Below are 15,749 nucleotides of genomic sequence, written 5' to 3'. Positions count from 1 at the left end.
TGTCAAATACATAACAGAATCCGTGTTGTTCTGGACAAGTGAAATGGTTGTCAACTTATGCTTTTGATTAGCCATTATGGAGTCAAGATCAGGCTTTGTATTTACACCTCTGCTTTCTCCCACCACAACCAGTTAGGTGGAGGATGGGAAAGATGGGGAAATAACCTGCCTCAGCCTTCTGCAATAAGAGGATCTCTGACTCCTCCCAGCTTTCACACCTCACTGTGTCTGAATATCTCGGTGGCAATATTCAAAGAGCAATCCTTCCTTGGAAAGGAAGGTAAAGAAGAGGCTTTCTATATATTGTGTCACATCCAATGAGGACTTTATCTGTTAACCGAAAGATCATTGTGATGAATTCTGACTGGAGAAAAACAATAACTCCATAATTGGCATTTTGCTTAAATTTTGAGAAATTAATCAATAAAGCCTGACAGCAGCATACAGGGAAAATAAGACCTACACACAAAAGAGTGAAAATTAGGATCTTGGCTAGAGGCCATGGTGATTAGGAATTGTGTCAGAAGACAAAGAACTGAAAGCAAAGGAAAACCCTCCAGGCTCAGTATATGCTACGAGATGCTTTTGAAAAAGGGAGAAAGAAAAAAGTTAACTATTTGTCAGAGCCTTCAAAATACACACAGTCACATACATGCACATACACACACTCACAGTGGAGCAATTTTATTGTACAGCTTTCAAAAGCAACATCAGAATAATTGTAAATGATAGATTTTTAATGCAAAAATTGAAACTGCTCACACTCTGCACTTCTGCAGAGCCTTTCATCTAAGACTATTTCAAATGTTTCTTTTAGGCTACACTGTTATAAAAAGATAAGCTTTACAGTAACAGAAAGATAACTGTGTTAAAGTAATAGTCTATTGTTGAACAGTCAATGGTAATTAATTTCAAGTTGCAGGATGTTTTGAATCACCCTTCATTATGTTTATAATACTATCCCAAAAGCTTAAAAATCACGTTTCTTTTCTACCCAGTTCCCTCCATTCTGATTCACCTATTGATTTCTCCCACTGTGTTCAAAGTGAAAGTGAAATGATCATGACTCTTGAGGCTTGTTTTGAACCAGCATTTTCACTAGCATCCTTATAGTTCCAAAAAACTGCCATTTTTAGTAGGTGATAATTGTAAGGTGAGGTGGACAGTCCTCAGCACCAGGTCCGTTTTGTATTTGCAACATGTCTGTATCCTGTGTGCCAACATGGAAATGCGTGGATTCTGGGATGCAGAGTTGTGGGCATTCAATGCCCTCTACCCCTCAAATTGTTTGGATGATTGAGGCAGTGGTAACTGGTATCTTAATCTGCATTAATTTTTTTAAAACTTTTCTTTTCTCTACTTCACATAGTCTGTTTTCACAGACCAATAATCAGTTGCAAATTATTGCAGATATGCAATAATACATTTAGAAGTATTTTCTCCTAGTAAAATTTGGTGTACATACAAAATTATCCCCTCACATATCTGAATATATGCTTATATAAACACTGTGGTTTTTAGGTACTGAATAAGGCATTTTCCCAGATAGTTAAATCAAATTTCTGGGAAGGCAAATTAAAAAAAAAAAAAAAGAATTACATGAACGTGTCCATTTTAACCACATCAGTTTCATCAAGACAACTTCTATGAAGTAATTCCACAAAAGTTTCTCACAGAGTCAATGTGAAGGAAGCTACTGTCTCTCTTTTCTTTTTCATCTTTAATATGGAGACATAGAAATTTTCTGTCATCTTTCAAAGCAGGTTTTACCAATAGAATTGGAATCTGGATCATGGAAACTATGAAAAACTCAAACTTCCCAAATCCCCATTATGAAAGATCATGTGTAATGCTTGATTTTCTAAAGTGACAAGACATACATTAAAAAATATTTCTTTTATTGTTACATTTCAGGCACGTTTACTGTTAGCTGCTTGGCTTCATTATGTATCATAGTCTGAATCTACAAATCAAGTATAATTAGACTTAGCAAACTGATTGGATTTCTAATTAAGCTACATTGGAAACAATGCACAATCAGTAAATACTCTGACTAGGTACATTTTAAAGAGCAACTCTTGGGCTTTTTGCTGATGACTAGACACCAGTGTCATTAAATTTGTTGGTGGCAAGCAAATTTTAAAGCTAAAATAGAGGCAATTAGTAAAGATCTTGAAATATTTAATCACGTTTGTCCAATTAGTGTGCAATTAGGCAGTGGTGTGGCGTGGGACAGGCATTCTGCTTCCGTGCTCGGTGCAGAAGGATCCCTTTGAAATTTTGCTGTTTAGTTTATTGATATATAAAAAGGAAGTTATGGTTGTAATTTCCAATTTAAAAAAAATACTGTGCAGATGGTCTGACTATATATTTAACAATGTTAAACAAATCCAAACAAGGGAAGCATGTTACCTGAAATTACACAGCTGTGATCTGTGAATAAGCTCTGGATCATGGTAGATTACAGCTGTGCTTATCTCGATCCTTGAAACCACCAGGCACTTTATACTGGAGAAATCTGGAACCTGATAAGCTCACCCAACAGGTCTTAAAATGATTGGCAGCTCCTTACTTGAGCAGATGCACCCTTCCTGGTGTTAGCTCAGCTCCTAGCTCTGCGCCTCTGAGTTCCAGTGGGTTTCATTTTATGCAGAGGAAGAGCTGGGAAGAGATCCTGCAGGAAGTTGATTTGGGAGGTTATCAGTAAGCTGGACAGCAAGCTTACTTGGTGTTCTCGTTGCAAATCAAGGGCTCCTATTTACTTAGCTACACCCTTGAGGTGGGGCAGTGTCAGAGGTTTGGTATGCCCACTGTAAAAGGAAGGAAGAATGTCCCTTGCTTTAAACACTTAATTTGCATTGCCCTGCCACAAAATAGAGTACTATTCTCTTTAGTTTTGCTAGAAAGCAAAGGGCATTTTCCTGACATTCTTGTTTGGATGAACTTTGGAAAGGCAATACCATTTCCATTTTTAAGAGAAGGCTATGGAAAGGTCACAAGGCCATGTGTGTCTCAGGCAGCAGTTAGACTCAGGGTTGACTGACCTCAAAGACACCTGGAAAATGCCATTCCGTGGAGTTGTTGGATAAGACAATGAGGTGATGGTAAGAGAAAATGAGGAACATAAACGGGTGGGGGGGTGGTTGGGAGTAGAAAAAGGAGGAGGGTTGGGGGCAGTGGAAGGATGTACTAAGAAGAACTCACTATGTACCCAGATATTGTGTGGAACTTGCTTGAGACAAAGGAATGTCTCCCATTTTCTTCTGGGATATTGACTTCATGCTCAGTCAGATTTAACAATCTACAGACCATCTTAACTGGGAAATGAAAAGATGTTTATAGATAAGTAGACTTGTCTTTCTAAACCCTGATAACCTATAGGGTGAAATATGTTGAATCTCAGGAAACTAAGGAGGGATTTCTGGACGTAGATCCAATTCTCTAGGTGCATCAACATTTCATGTTACCAGATGTAAGTACAAGTCTGTTTGGATAACCTGGAAACCAGAGAGAAGAAAACCCCCAAGGTACCTACAAATGTAAAGGGAAGAGTTCAAAAGAAACGTAAAATAAAAAATGTCCTTGAAAAAAAATTACAGGTGAATTTATGTGGAGGATGGGATTAGAGTACACAGGAATATAAGACCTTGTAATAGGTTTACTGGGAATTTCGTTTAGGGAGACTTTATCATATTTATTTACACATTGACCTTCTTTCTCTAATTCTGGAGGCATTGTTTATTTCTGTCTAACTTTCTGGAAGCAGGTTACAATTATCGTAAGTCAAGGCCAGACATTTTGAGAGCTTTGAGTATAATTAAATTTTATACTGAGATTTAATTAAATTCTTAATTAAATTCTATATTTAGAATTTTCATAAATTTGTAATTCTAAATATAGAGAATTCTAAATTTAAAAATTTAGAACATTAGTGAAGAAGTTAGCCACAGATTATACTTCTATCTGGCTCTCGCCTAAGCAGGAAAGGGATTCTAGACTGAAGACCTCTGCTGCTGTTCACGGTCACAGTCAAATCTTGAGGGATAATGTATGCTCATGTTCTTCTGCCACCTAAGCTGATAAGGTAGGGAAGATCATGTTGATTTTTACAAAGATGTGGCAGAATGGTACTTGAGTGAGTTTGGCAAGGCAAGTAATTGTGTGCTTGGCATAGCCCTTCTTTGCTTTGTAGTCTTTCTACAGTATTCCTCTTGCCCTCCCCCCTGGTGTCGCTAAGTTTCCCTCTGCTTTTTCCATGTCCCACTCCTACAACCTGCTCTTGGAAAGCCTTCTGGATAGGACGGACCAAATTTAGCAAATAAAAATATAGGATGCCCTGTTAACTTTGAATTTCAGATAAGCCATGAATTTTTTTTTTTTTGGTTTATACTATATATATATATTTATTTTTTTGGTTTATACTATATATATACTATATAGTATATATATCCATATATTACACAGAATATACTTATACTAAAAATTATTTATCTGAAATTCAAATTTCGCCAGGAATTCTGTATTCAATCTGGCAATCCTACTTCTGGAACACATTCACACTAAGATAAGTAATTAAGAAAATCACCATCTTTCTCCCAAGGACAAGTCTTTTTTTTGTGTCAGTCATAAACTTAAGTGATAAGTGGATAGCCTAATGTTGAAATTGCAGGCATCCATGAGGGCAATGGTTCTCAATTTTGGTTGCATATTATAATCACCTGCGGAGCTTTTATAAATTCAGGCCAAACCCCAAATAATTACATCAAAATCTCCAAGGGTGAGACCCAGGCGTCGGTATTATTTAAAGCTCCCTAGTGATTCCAAAGTACAGCTAAGTTTATAAACTACTGAACTAAGGAAGGGCTCTCAACTAAGACTAAACATTAGAACCACTGAGAGAATTAAAAAAAAAAATGCTTATGTCTAGACCCCAACCCCAGAGGTTCTGACTTAACTGGTCTGGGTGGGGGTCTGGCATCCAGTTTTTAAACCTCCCTGTGAGATAGAGAATCACTGAGTAAAAAGATATGCAAAAGGGTCTTTCGAGGAGCAATGGGTCATCCTAATACTTTATAAATCACATCAGAGTCCTGATGTGCCCATATATAAACTACATATGTTGCTTGGTTTCTGCAGGAAAAGATCCCATCTTTCCCCATAGGATCAAATTTATCTGCTGCCCAATGTAAATCAGGGCCTTATATTCTGGGGACACTTAGGATGCCCCTGACAGTTGCCTTGGGAAAAAAAATCAGATGTGACTGTACAGTATTGCAGGCAATTAAAAAAAAAAAAGAATAAAAAAAACTGTATCCTGCTGGGCCAGATGGGTAGATGAGGGAGTTGCCAGGAATAAACAATTATCAGGAGATCTAGATGACCAAAGCGAGAAAGAGGTTGGACATGAGAAAAATGGTCAAAGGAAAAAAAAAGATCCCACGAAAAGTTAGAGTGGGATGCGGAATGAAAATATTAAGAAGGATTCATTGAACCCAAATGAAGCTTAGCTTGGTAGGAGATATTTTTGTTTCGTTGTATTTTATTTTTGCCACTAATCAAAATAAACCCTAAGGATGTGATGTGTGTGAGTGACAAGCAGCAACTAGGAGGCACTAGTGACAACATTGGCTGAAATCATACTAACATATGCTGTGGAGTAAACTGACTCTAGACGGTTGATAGACATCAGCTCCGTATCATTTGTGACCCAATGTGCCCTTACAGCAAAACATATTTGTTCATCCGTCATAGATTGTACGGTTCAGAAAATGGGAATTCCTTCAAGGCACTGGCCCTGACAACAGATTAGCTAAGCTAAAAACAGCTTTGGTCAAGGTCAGATGTGGGGGAGGACCTACAGCAGGTACCAAAGCCCCATATGAAGAACATTGTGAGCAGATCCCGAGCTGGGCTGAGGTCAAGAACTGATCGAGAAGAAGAGAGGCTTACCCCAATGTGTGCACATGAGTGCATATATGCATACTGAGGATGATTCCAGGTGATGCTCAGCAGGTGTTGAGGAATAAGTAAAACAAGAAAATGTTGGAAATGTATGCTAAAAAGTCCAGGGGAATTTGCTGGGCAGCTTTCTGCTGAATCAGAGCCTCCTCCTAGGCCCCTGTGACCCTCCTCTGAGAGCATGGTCCTACTGCCAGATCCGAACGTGCATCTAGAGGTGCACCAGGATAGTTTGTAATACCTGCCACCGATGGAATCTCTTTGAATGGAAGCTGCCTTGTTCAGAGCCACTGCAGAAGGAGCAGCCCCCAGGCCCATGATTTGTACCATGTGACCCCCACACAACCTGTCTCACAGCTAATTGGGACAGGTGTAAGTATCCTACTGCAGAGCAGAAAACCCTCAAGTTGGGCAGCACCTAAAACTCTGTTCAGAAAAAAATTCAAACCAAGTCAATCAGATTTTCTCTCTTGGAAGTATGAACTAAGACATTGTAACAAGTATGTTCAAATGGTGGGAAGAGGGACTGCTTGGGGTAGAGCTGGGACAGGAGAGGCCGTGGTGCATTGTGTTTAGGGGGATTGTAAGCCTTGATGAAGCAAAGGCAGCTTTGCTTTTCTAATATAGAAAAGAAATGGCAAAAGATGCGCTGAGAAATGGTAAGACGTGGGCAGAAAGAGATGATACTGCCTTTGAAAGGGAGAGTAGCTGATCCCTGGAGCCTCATTGTTTCTAAAGAGTTTTGCAGTTCATGGTCCAGTTCCAGTCTGTGGGTATCCTTACAACAACACTGTCCCCTTTTCTTGTATTCTGAATAGGTCTCTGTTGCCCTAACCACAAGCATCCAACTAAAACGGAAGAGCACAAAACAGTGTGTAATCCCCAGTGGGAAGAGCTACTAGTAAACAGGCACAGGAGAAAAATCCCCCCTCTTTTCAACACCCTTAATGGGTCACCATAGGACAGGTCCCAAGTGCTATGTAGTGGGGCTCTGGGCATCTTCTCAGGACTATTCATTCTCTAGCTCTTCAGAGCCCCCTTCTACCATCCTCCTGGCTTGGGAGTGTTCTACCAGCTCTCCCCAGGCTTCCAACTATAGGCTGCTATAATTTACAATCTCACAGTAATATTTTAAGCCATTGCTCATTTCAGTCCCAGTCCCGAGTAGAACACCTACCCTGACTGTCTTGGTAGCTGCAGAGCTGACTGTCTAGTTGACAGGAAAAAAGAAGCTGTCCCCTTGGACTTACCCTCTCTTTGCCTCACATTCCTTGTTTGTAAAATGGGGATCGTAACAATTATGAGAAATTAAATGAATTCACACATTTAAAGCATTTGCGAGTGTATCCGGGAAATATTAAACTCAATATACATAAGCAATTGTGTTCTACGTTCCCTTCTACTCTCAGGGACTTCCATTCTCTTTATAGCACCTACCCCCACCTCCCTAACTTGGATGCCCATCAAAGGTGAAGCTGTCCCTTTATGGTTGGCCTAATTGTCACCAGCAAAGCCCATTAACAATTCCCAGGAAATAAAAACAGAATCTGGGCAACAAAGTCTAACCTGTTTTTTTCTTTTCCTTTGTCCTTCTAGTTTCACTTGCCTATAGGGTGCCGCGTGCAGAGACCTCGCACCTGGCACTTCAGACTAGCGTTCCTAACGCAAAATGGCTGCGACGGGACACCTCAGCTCAGCGGGCCGTGTGCAGAAGCGCTGCACGTGACACCTCAATCCAAGATGGCGGAGGCGGGCCGTGTGCGGACACGCTGGGCAGGGCGCTGCGATTTGGCGCTGTGCGCAGCACAGCTGCACCCGGTGCAGGACACCCCCAGCCCCTGCTGCTGCTGCTGGGAAACCTGTAAAGCATCCCCGCGCTTAGCCTGTGCGGGGAGCGTGCGCGCTAGGGCATGCGCTCGCCCCTCTCCATTTTTTGACTGGAGCATAAAGCTTTCCGTTGCTTCTGAACTGACTCCATCTCGTTCTGTTGGCTCCAACACCACCAGGCAGAAGGAACCTTGTTGGGAACTGACTAGGAGGCTCCGTAACATAATGTCTTTGACCGAGCACCCTCATTACACTGCCTGCTTCCTCTCTCCTTCCCGTGCCGAACTTGCTTTATCCCAAGTCTAGAAAGCCCTTTAATGTGCTAATGAAGACGATATCCCACCTTTGTTAAGCAACCCATTTGGAATTCCAATGAAGGGAAGTTCAGGCTACTCAGAGTGGGATTATTTTAGGTTTGGTTATTCGAAATGAGCAGAGACCTTCACCTCCCATTTAACCGATGGGAGACTAGAAAGCCTGGCCATTGTGTCAGCATGCCAGCTCAGATGGAAGCGATGCTGATCGGTGTCTACTCTGGTTATTATCTGGGCTGCTGAAAAGAGCAAAAAGCTAAATGCGGCAAAATGGCTAATCATGACTGAATAACATCAACAGAATCATAATGACCATTTACTATCTACACCCACCAAAAATAAGGCATTATGTTGACCGATATATGCAAATAATCTCCCTTAGTCGTTCAACAAGTCTGTGAGGTATATAAATGTTTTCAACTTTATTTTTATTGATGGGAAAACTAAGCCCTCAAGGGATTAAATGACATTTCCAACAAAATAGCTAGCAAGGGACAAAGCCAAGGTCTGAATCCCAGTCTGTGCGCCTGTAAAGCCCAAGTTCTTGGCCTCCATACCGCACAGGAGACAATAACCCAAGTGTTATGACTTGGTGCTGGTGCAGAATCTCTACCCTGCATGTGTTCCAGTCCCATTCTGGGGGCCTTAGAATCCACGATAAAGAGAAAAACAGATTTTAGGAATAAACAGAAGTATGTTGAGCTCATCTGAACCTCTTTTTTTTGTTTGTTTTTAATGTTCTGTTTTTAAGGACAGCAATAAACAATTGAGATTCTCCTTTTTGGACAGACTGCTTCTAAGCTGAAACTTTATGTATATTTTGGGGAAATCCAAAAGGTTCAGAGCAGAGATTTTAAAACAAAGCAGGTCATTGATCAGAAATATACTTAGACACGTTTCAAGTGAATTTTATTTGGCTTTGAGAATTCTCTGTGAATTTCCGGAGGCCCCTTCAAGTAAATGATGGCCCTCTAGAGGGTTGTGAAAATAGTCAGGGAATCTTTGTCTCTCCTCCCCCAACCCCTCTACCCCCAGTTGGTACTCCTTCTTTTGCTACACACTTTTGAAAGGGAGAGAGTAATCACGTGCAGCTTAAATTTTAATTATGGAAGAATGTAGTTGAGAAGTTAGCAGCTTCCCTTCTAAGAGTGATGCTTGATGTAGCTCTGTGGTTTAGTCACCATGCTTCCTTAGTGAGATCTTCCCAGGAGACTGAATATGGTACCCATGAGGACTGCAGTTTTTGCTGGTCCAAAACTTTTTGGTGGGGAGATATTTGTGCATCAAACTCAATCTCTCCTACAGCCTACAGTTGCCTGCCCATCTGTGCAGCTGGTGCAGGACTCAGCTACTTTGAAAGAGGAGGGAAGATGGCTTTCTCCCTTCATCCTCCCCCCTAGTCCCCTCTCCTCCTGGTAATACTGCTCCCCCGCCCCCATATTGTACAAAACCATGTGGATTTGCTGAACAGGTCTGTAAAATTAATTATACTGTGAGTGCTTGGTAACCAATGAATTGTAAATTGTACATTATTAAAACAGCATCAGAGCTCTGACTGATCTATTATTCTTTGGGGAATGAACAAAGATAAGAGCTCTATGTGCCTTAGAGGTCTTTCTCGCCACCATCCAGCAGGCATGGAGAGGAAATATTAAGTATTTTTTTGTTTTGTTTTGTTTTTCTGCAAGCTGAATTAAATAGAAAGAGTATCTTCTCTTTTTTCCTGCCTGTTATTAAATTGTTATATGTGCCCTCACAGTTCTGTTTGTAGCATCTAATAAGCTAGTGGGCACTCAATAAATACTGTTCCGCAGTGATTGTGATAATATGTTTCCATATATGCTCGTACACAAACGCAGTGCCATGTCAACCTACTGCGAACAGGAGATCTATGATATGACATGGCATCGTAATGAAATAAATTGAGTTGATGTAGTGCTTCTCTGCAACAGCTCAGGAAGAATTCAGAGTAAACAGTAGGAGACATAAAAAACATCAGCTGAGTATGTGCCAGGGGCCTTGTGGCTTCAGTTGAAAAGGAAGAATCTGGGAGAAACGGTTTTTCTTCTCTCTCCCTTCTAAGGCACAACAGGATGACCCCTGGGAGTTGTTTGTGAACCTCTCTTTTTTCTGAACTATCTCCCCGGTGCAGAATTTCTCAACATCTTTCTTCCTGCCACAATGATTCCTTCCAGGCGCATCACACAGTTCTCCATGGAAACTTTCTCTACCCACAACTGACCGAGCCTGCCAGCCCTGGGAATGGAACTCCAGTCAGCCACGCAGCATCACCCTTACAAGCAGGTGTTCTAGCTAAGAGAACCAATGCAGGTACAAGGCAAAGCTCACGTCATTCCAGCCCCCAAATAAATAAATGTTTCTCAACTCACCATTTCAGGAGGAAATGGGATGCCTCAGAACTAGGCTATGCAGGACCATATATGTGATTTGTAGGGCCCAGTGCCAAAAGAAAATGTGGGCCCCATGTTCAAAAATTCCGAAGAATTTTAAGACAGTGATAACAAACCATTAAACTAAGTGTGGACTCCTCTAAGGGCAGAACCCTGAACAACCCCACAGGCTACACACCCAGGAAGCCAGCCCTGGTGCAGAGGGACATTTGCTCAATGGTTTGTGAGGACTTCTGAATGTTTGGTGCACTTTAATCTTCTAGTGGCCTAACTGGGCCATCGGACAAATTCAGGATTTCTTCTGGCCAGTGGGGAAGACAGTACATCCATTCTTTTTCCCACGTGGAGCTAGAGCGGGATCACTTCTCCCATCTCCATGGTCAGAGGGCAGCCATTTTCGATATGGGATTCCATGGCAAAGAGACAGGCTGAAGGGGAAGGATGTTTTATGATCAAATCTGAAAAGGCTATGGGGGTGGAGTGGAGCTCAAAGAAGCGTGAGAGAGACAGACAGACAGAGAGAGAGATTGCCATAGAAGAATAGATAGAGATTGACTTTCTGATGTAACTTTTATTCTTAGACATAGTTTCTCATGATTTTTCTGAGGACTACATTGTTGCTGTCTTCTTATTCTCCAAAGAACTCCAGTGATTTTGAGGGAAAGATGACAATTGTTTCTTTTGTTTTATTTTCATTCTCACCTATTCCTTCATATTTTAGTTCGGCACAAAGAAGCAGGAGAGATGAGCAAGTGACAGAGTGGTGACATGCTAACAGGGAGGGTTTGGGGAAGAAACCATTATACACATGGTTTGGGGAGAACGGTGTATTCACAGCAGAGAGCAGCTGATGGACAGGATAAAAGTGTCTTAGTGAGCTGTACCCAGCCCAGCAGGTCTAACTTCCTGTAAGACCTTCCGATCTCTGTTACCCTGTCACCTCTTTGAGGACCTCCACCTGGCTATTGTCCTAGGACAGACGTGTTCAGCTGGACAGGCATATGGAATGTATTCAGGCATACGTCTTCCTTTCAGTATCCTTATAGCCAGAATTGAATGTGAGCACTGCAGGGGAATAAATAGATCAGCCCCAAGGGGCACTGGTCCACGTGATAAACTGGGTTAAGATAAGAAAAGAAAACAAAACGGAACAATAGCATGTCTTATAATTCATTTGCTGCTTTGTTGTTGTAGAAAATGTTTTTTGCTGTCGCCACAGAAGAAAACCAGCAGAAGTGGTTAAAGTACTATTTTAGCCGCACTGGAATTGCTCTTGCTGGTCATCAGAAAACTAAGCCGGGAGCGTGAACCTGCCCTCAGACAGGCGGAAGAGGCTCCTGCAGGCAATAGGTCCTATTTATGAGTGCAGTGTGCCCTAAAATTCAAAAGAGGGCAGCAGATAACTGACACTGCCTGTAGGACCAGGAAAGCCTGTAACCTGAGGAATGTCAGTAGGAAAATCTGCTGGTTTATCAAAACTCATGTCCTGCAAGGGTTAGCTGAGCTAGAAATTTGTGTTTCTAGAACTGTGTGTTTAATGTCAAAGCAAATATTTGATTAATGGGATCTAATGAGCTTTGGTGATGTTGAGGGCAGGTGTGGGCCTATTGCCTACCGCGACAGCCTCCTGCCACGTTATTTAGTGACTTAAACCCTGCAATGCCAATGTCAGCAAAGTCAAGGCCTAAGTACAGGAGAAATGGCCTTGCAGGGCGAGGTGGAGAGACATCCTGTGTGCTTTTGCTGCCTTGTTAGTGCTTCTGCTGATATTCTGAAATGAGCTGGACCTTCCCCACGGAGAGTGTACAGTCTCTCCCTCCCTGATAAATTCTGCAGGGTCTGAGATCCACAGAACGTGGAAGAAAGTGACTCTCTTATTCTCTTTGAGACTTTCCAGTGCTTCCAGAAGAAGGTTTGTGATGGGAAGGACAGGCCCCAGATCCTTGGAGATTGGGGTTTCAGGGAGGCTGGGGGCAGGTGGGGTAGAGAAGGAGAAAACATTGCTGAAGGGGAAGAGGCCTGAAGCACTTGTGTTGAAAGCAAAGCACAGTCCTCAACCTGATCCTGCAGAGTGAAAGTGTTAGGATTTCATCCCTGGGATCATCTCTTTGTGATCCTGTTTCCTAAAAAGAGTGTTAATCAGGTGTTGATTCCACACACAGCCTCCCAGAGAAGTTCTTCTGTGTCGTTTGGCAGGGACAAACAGTGAACAGAAAGGCATCTTATTTTTAAAATCAACCCTGAAATGATTTTGCAAGGCTCATAATAGTTTTTTTTTTAAAACATTTGACCTGGTTTTAAGTGTACTCATTTTCACTCTTGATCTTTTTTCTATTAAAAGCATCTTAAAATTGTGTCAAGCTACCAAGAAAGCATCAAATACATAAAGAATCTAGAAGACATTGGCTTTTAAAAGTTGAACCCTGTTTATTTTGAGCACATTTTTGATTTCTGGAAACAATTGAAGATTTTTTTACTTCAACAAGTTAGATTACACTGTGAAGAATGTCCACTAAGATGGGAAAATGCACATTACCTTTTTTTTTTTTCCCGTAACCTAAAATTAACAGCTGCTATAACTTCTAGGTACACAACTGATGCTAGACAAAGGGTTTCTGAGAAACATGTCCCAAAACGTTTGGACTGATTCAATATTAAACAATTACTATGGAGCCGAGGAAATCAGCCCCTTTATAGACGCTGGCAAACAGAGGATTCTCTTCATATGTATAATAATAAAAACCAGGCTTGGCAAGAGGTAACTGGTCTGCAGTGATTGCGTATTTCTTCGTATTCTCTAAAATATTGAGGCTGGAGATTACTTTTCACTAGTGTTTCACATGTCATGAAATTAGAGCCGCAAATTGATAAACAAACTGATAAGGTCTGTAGCGCCCCACAGGATCCTTAAGGACTTCTGGGGCTTTTTGTAGGTATCCTTGGAGTCTACTTGTAGTATAATATAATCCAGAGTGATCATGAGATCTTTCACCTCAATATAACTCTAGGCAAAATGACACATTTCTCTTTTCCAGAACAGTTATCTCTAGAATTTCAAAAAGATAGTTTTGTTCCCCTGAACATGCTCTCTCAGGAATGACCCCAGTCAATCCTCAAATTATAAATGCAAAAAACAAACAAACAAACAAAACAACAACTGATGGGAACATACTGCATAGCACAGGGAACTCTACTTAATGTGCTGTGGTGTCCTAAATGGGAGGGAGTCCAAAAGGGAGGAGGGGAAATATATATATATGGCTGATTTATTTTGCTGTGCAGTAGAAGCTAAACAACATTGTAAAGTAACTATACTCCAAAAAAAATTAATTAATGAGAAAAATGCAAAAAAGAAAAGAAAGAAAGAAAAGGAAAGAAAAAAGAAAATGGCTGTATTTACAAAATTTTTGTAAGGAAAAAAAAGATCCACAAGAAAAAAGAAATACACTTATAACAAAAAAGAACCCAATAATATAAATAACCATAAACCTATTGAACTTCATGAAGTTGAGGAGACCGCAGGTTGGAAGTCCCGAATTTTGCTGCAGCTCTGCCCTTCCATTAAGCCATCTTACAAAAGGCACATTTTTACATTTTAGAGCCTCAGTTTCCCTCTCGGTAAAGTAAGGACATTTGACTTTACTCCAAAATTCTTATTTTATGATTCACTGAAATACAGCAATTGACCCTGATTTCTTCACCTTGTTGAATTAATCTTGGCTTTAGTTTACAGCAAAGCATAGCTACCAGAAATTAGGTTAAACATACATTATAAAAGATATACTTTTCTAAGCCATGAAGAAATATACAAATTTTAATGCTGTTTTTAACCTTCATTTCTCGCTTAAATACCACCCGGAATCCTGTGTACCACTCCAGTGTTAAGTCTTCAGTTTCCAAAATTGCTTCTCTACCAGGAGAATATTATTAGGGTGCCAGATTATTGAGCCCTGAATATGGAACTTTATGTGTAGAGTTCCTGCCTCTGTGTCCATCCTCAGCACCTGTCTCAGTCCTGTAGCACTTAGCCATCTATCAGAAAATAGATCAAAAAGCAAACAAGCCTTCTGGCTGACCATGTTAACAGCAAAATCAACAGCTATAAGGCCACCGTGTTAATTTCCTGTAAGCCATCATCTATTTTTCTCTGCCTTCTCACCACTGCAGTTCTTTCTTGCTCTTCAGACTCTAACCTTTTCTCAAATCCTTCTTTGTCCATTGACATTTAGGTCATTTACCTCTTCTATATGCAGAGTACCCCTGGGTTATTCTGGAGAAAAAGAAATGGCAAAGAAAATAGTTTCTGCACTTAAAAGGTTTAAAATCTTGGTCTCCCCAAAAGGTTTGTGCGTTGTTGAAACCTCCCTACTGAGGAGCCAAGTGCACGCACATCCCTTGCACCTCCATGTTCGTTAACCCCATTTTCATACGAGAAGAGGGCAAACACATTTTTAGGTCTTAGAATATGAACAGAGGCAAGAATGATTAGAAGAAAGGAACTAACCTATACTGAATAGTTCATGTGGCTGGCCCTATGCTACAGGCTTTGCACACGTGATCCTCGTAAAAACTCTCACTGCTAACTATTGTAACCCCACTATAAAAGAAAGTTTTAATAAGGCTCAGAGAGGTTAAGTACCTTGCCTAAGGCCACACAGTAAGTGGCAGGGTTCAGAGTCTAATTCCACAGACTTGCTAATGTTTCCTTTTAAAAACTTCTTCTTCATAATTGGAGAATGGAAGCTATTGTCTCCATTGCTTTTAAATTCATAAAAATCATATAATTTTAGCAAGAAGAAATTGATTATATGAAATGAAGGTACTATTGTACCAAATCCCAGTTTCACATGCAGATTGTATTTTAACATTTGCTAGCCATGAATTAGGACAGTTGTAAGGCAAACACAACAGATTGGGGCAAGACCAGTTAAACTGTTTTTCTACATCATGTTAAGGCAATCCTCTAGGATGATATAATGTACGAGGAGAAATGATACATTTTTTTCTAGATTTGTTTATCCAGAAGAATCTCTTCACTATTAAAGTAATACCGCTCACTGTTGCCTGTGCAGGCACACCTTCTCCAATATTTTCTGGGTCATCACATAGATGTAATGAGAGGATGTAATGATTTGGAATGATGTAGAAGAGGGTAGAAAGTGACCTCTTTCTTTTATGTCTTTCCTTAGAAATTTTAAGAGTTAATGGAATCGGTAAAGCAAAGTAGGTTATTGTGAAC

This window comes from Hippopotamus amphibius, chromosome 11 (genome assembly GCF_030028045.1).
Source record: "Hippopotamus amphibius kiboko isolate mHipAmp2 chromosome 11, mHipAmp2.hap2, whole genome shotgun sequence".
Classification (NCBI taxonomy): Eukaryota; Metazoa; Chordata; class Mammalia; order Artiodactyla; family Hippopotamidae; genus Hippopotamus; species Hippopotamus amphibius.
Note: the sequence above shows the minus strand (reverse complement) of the source record.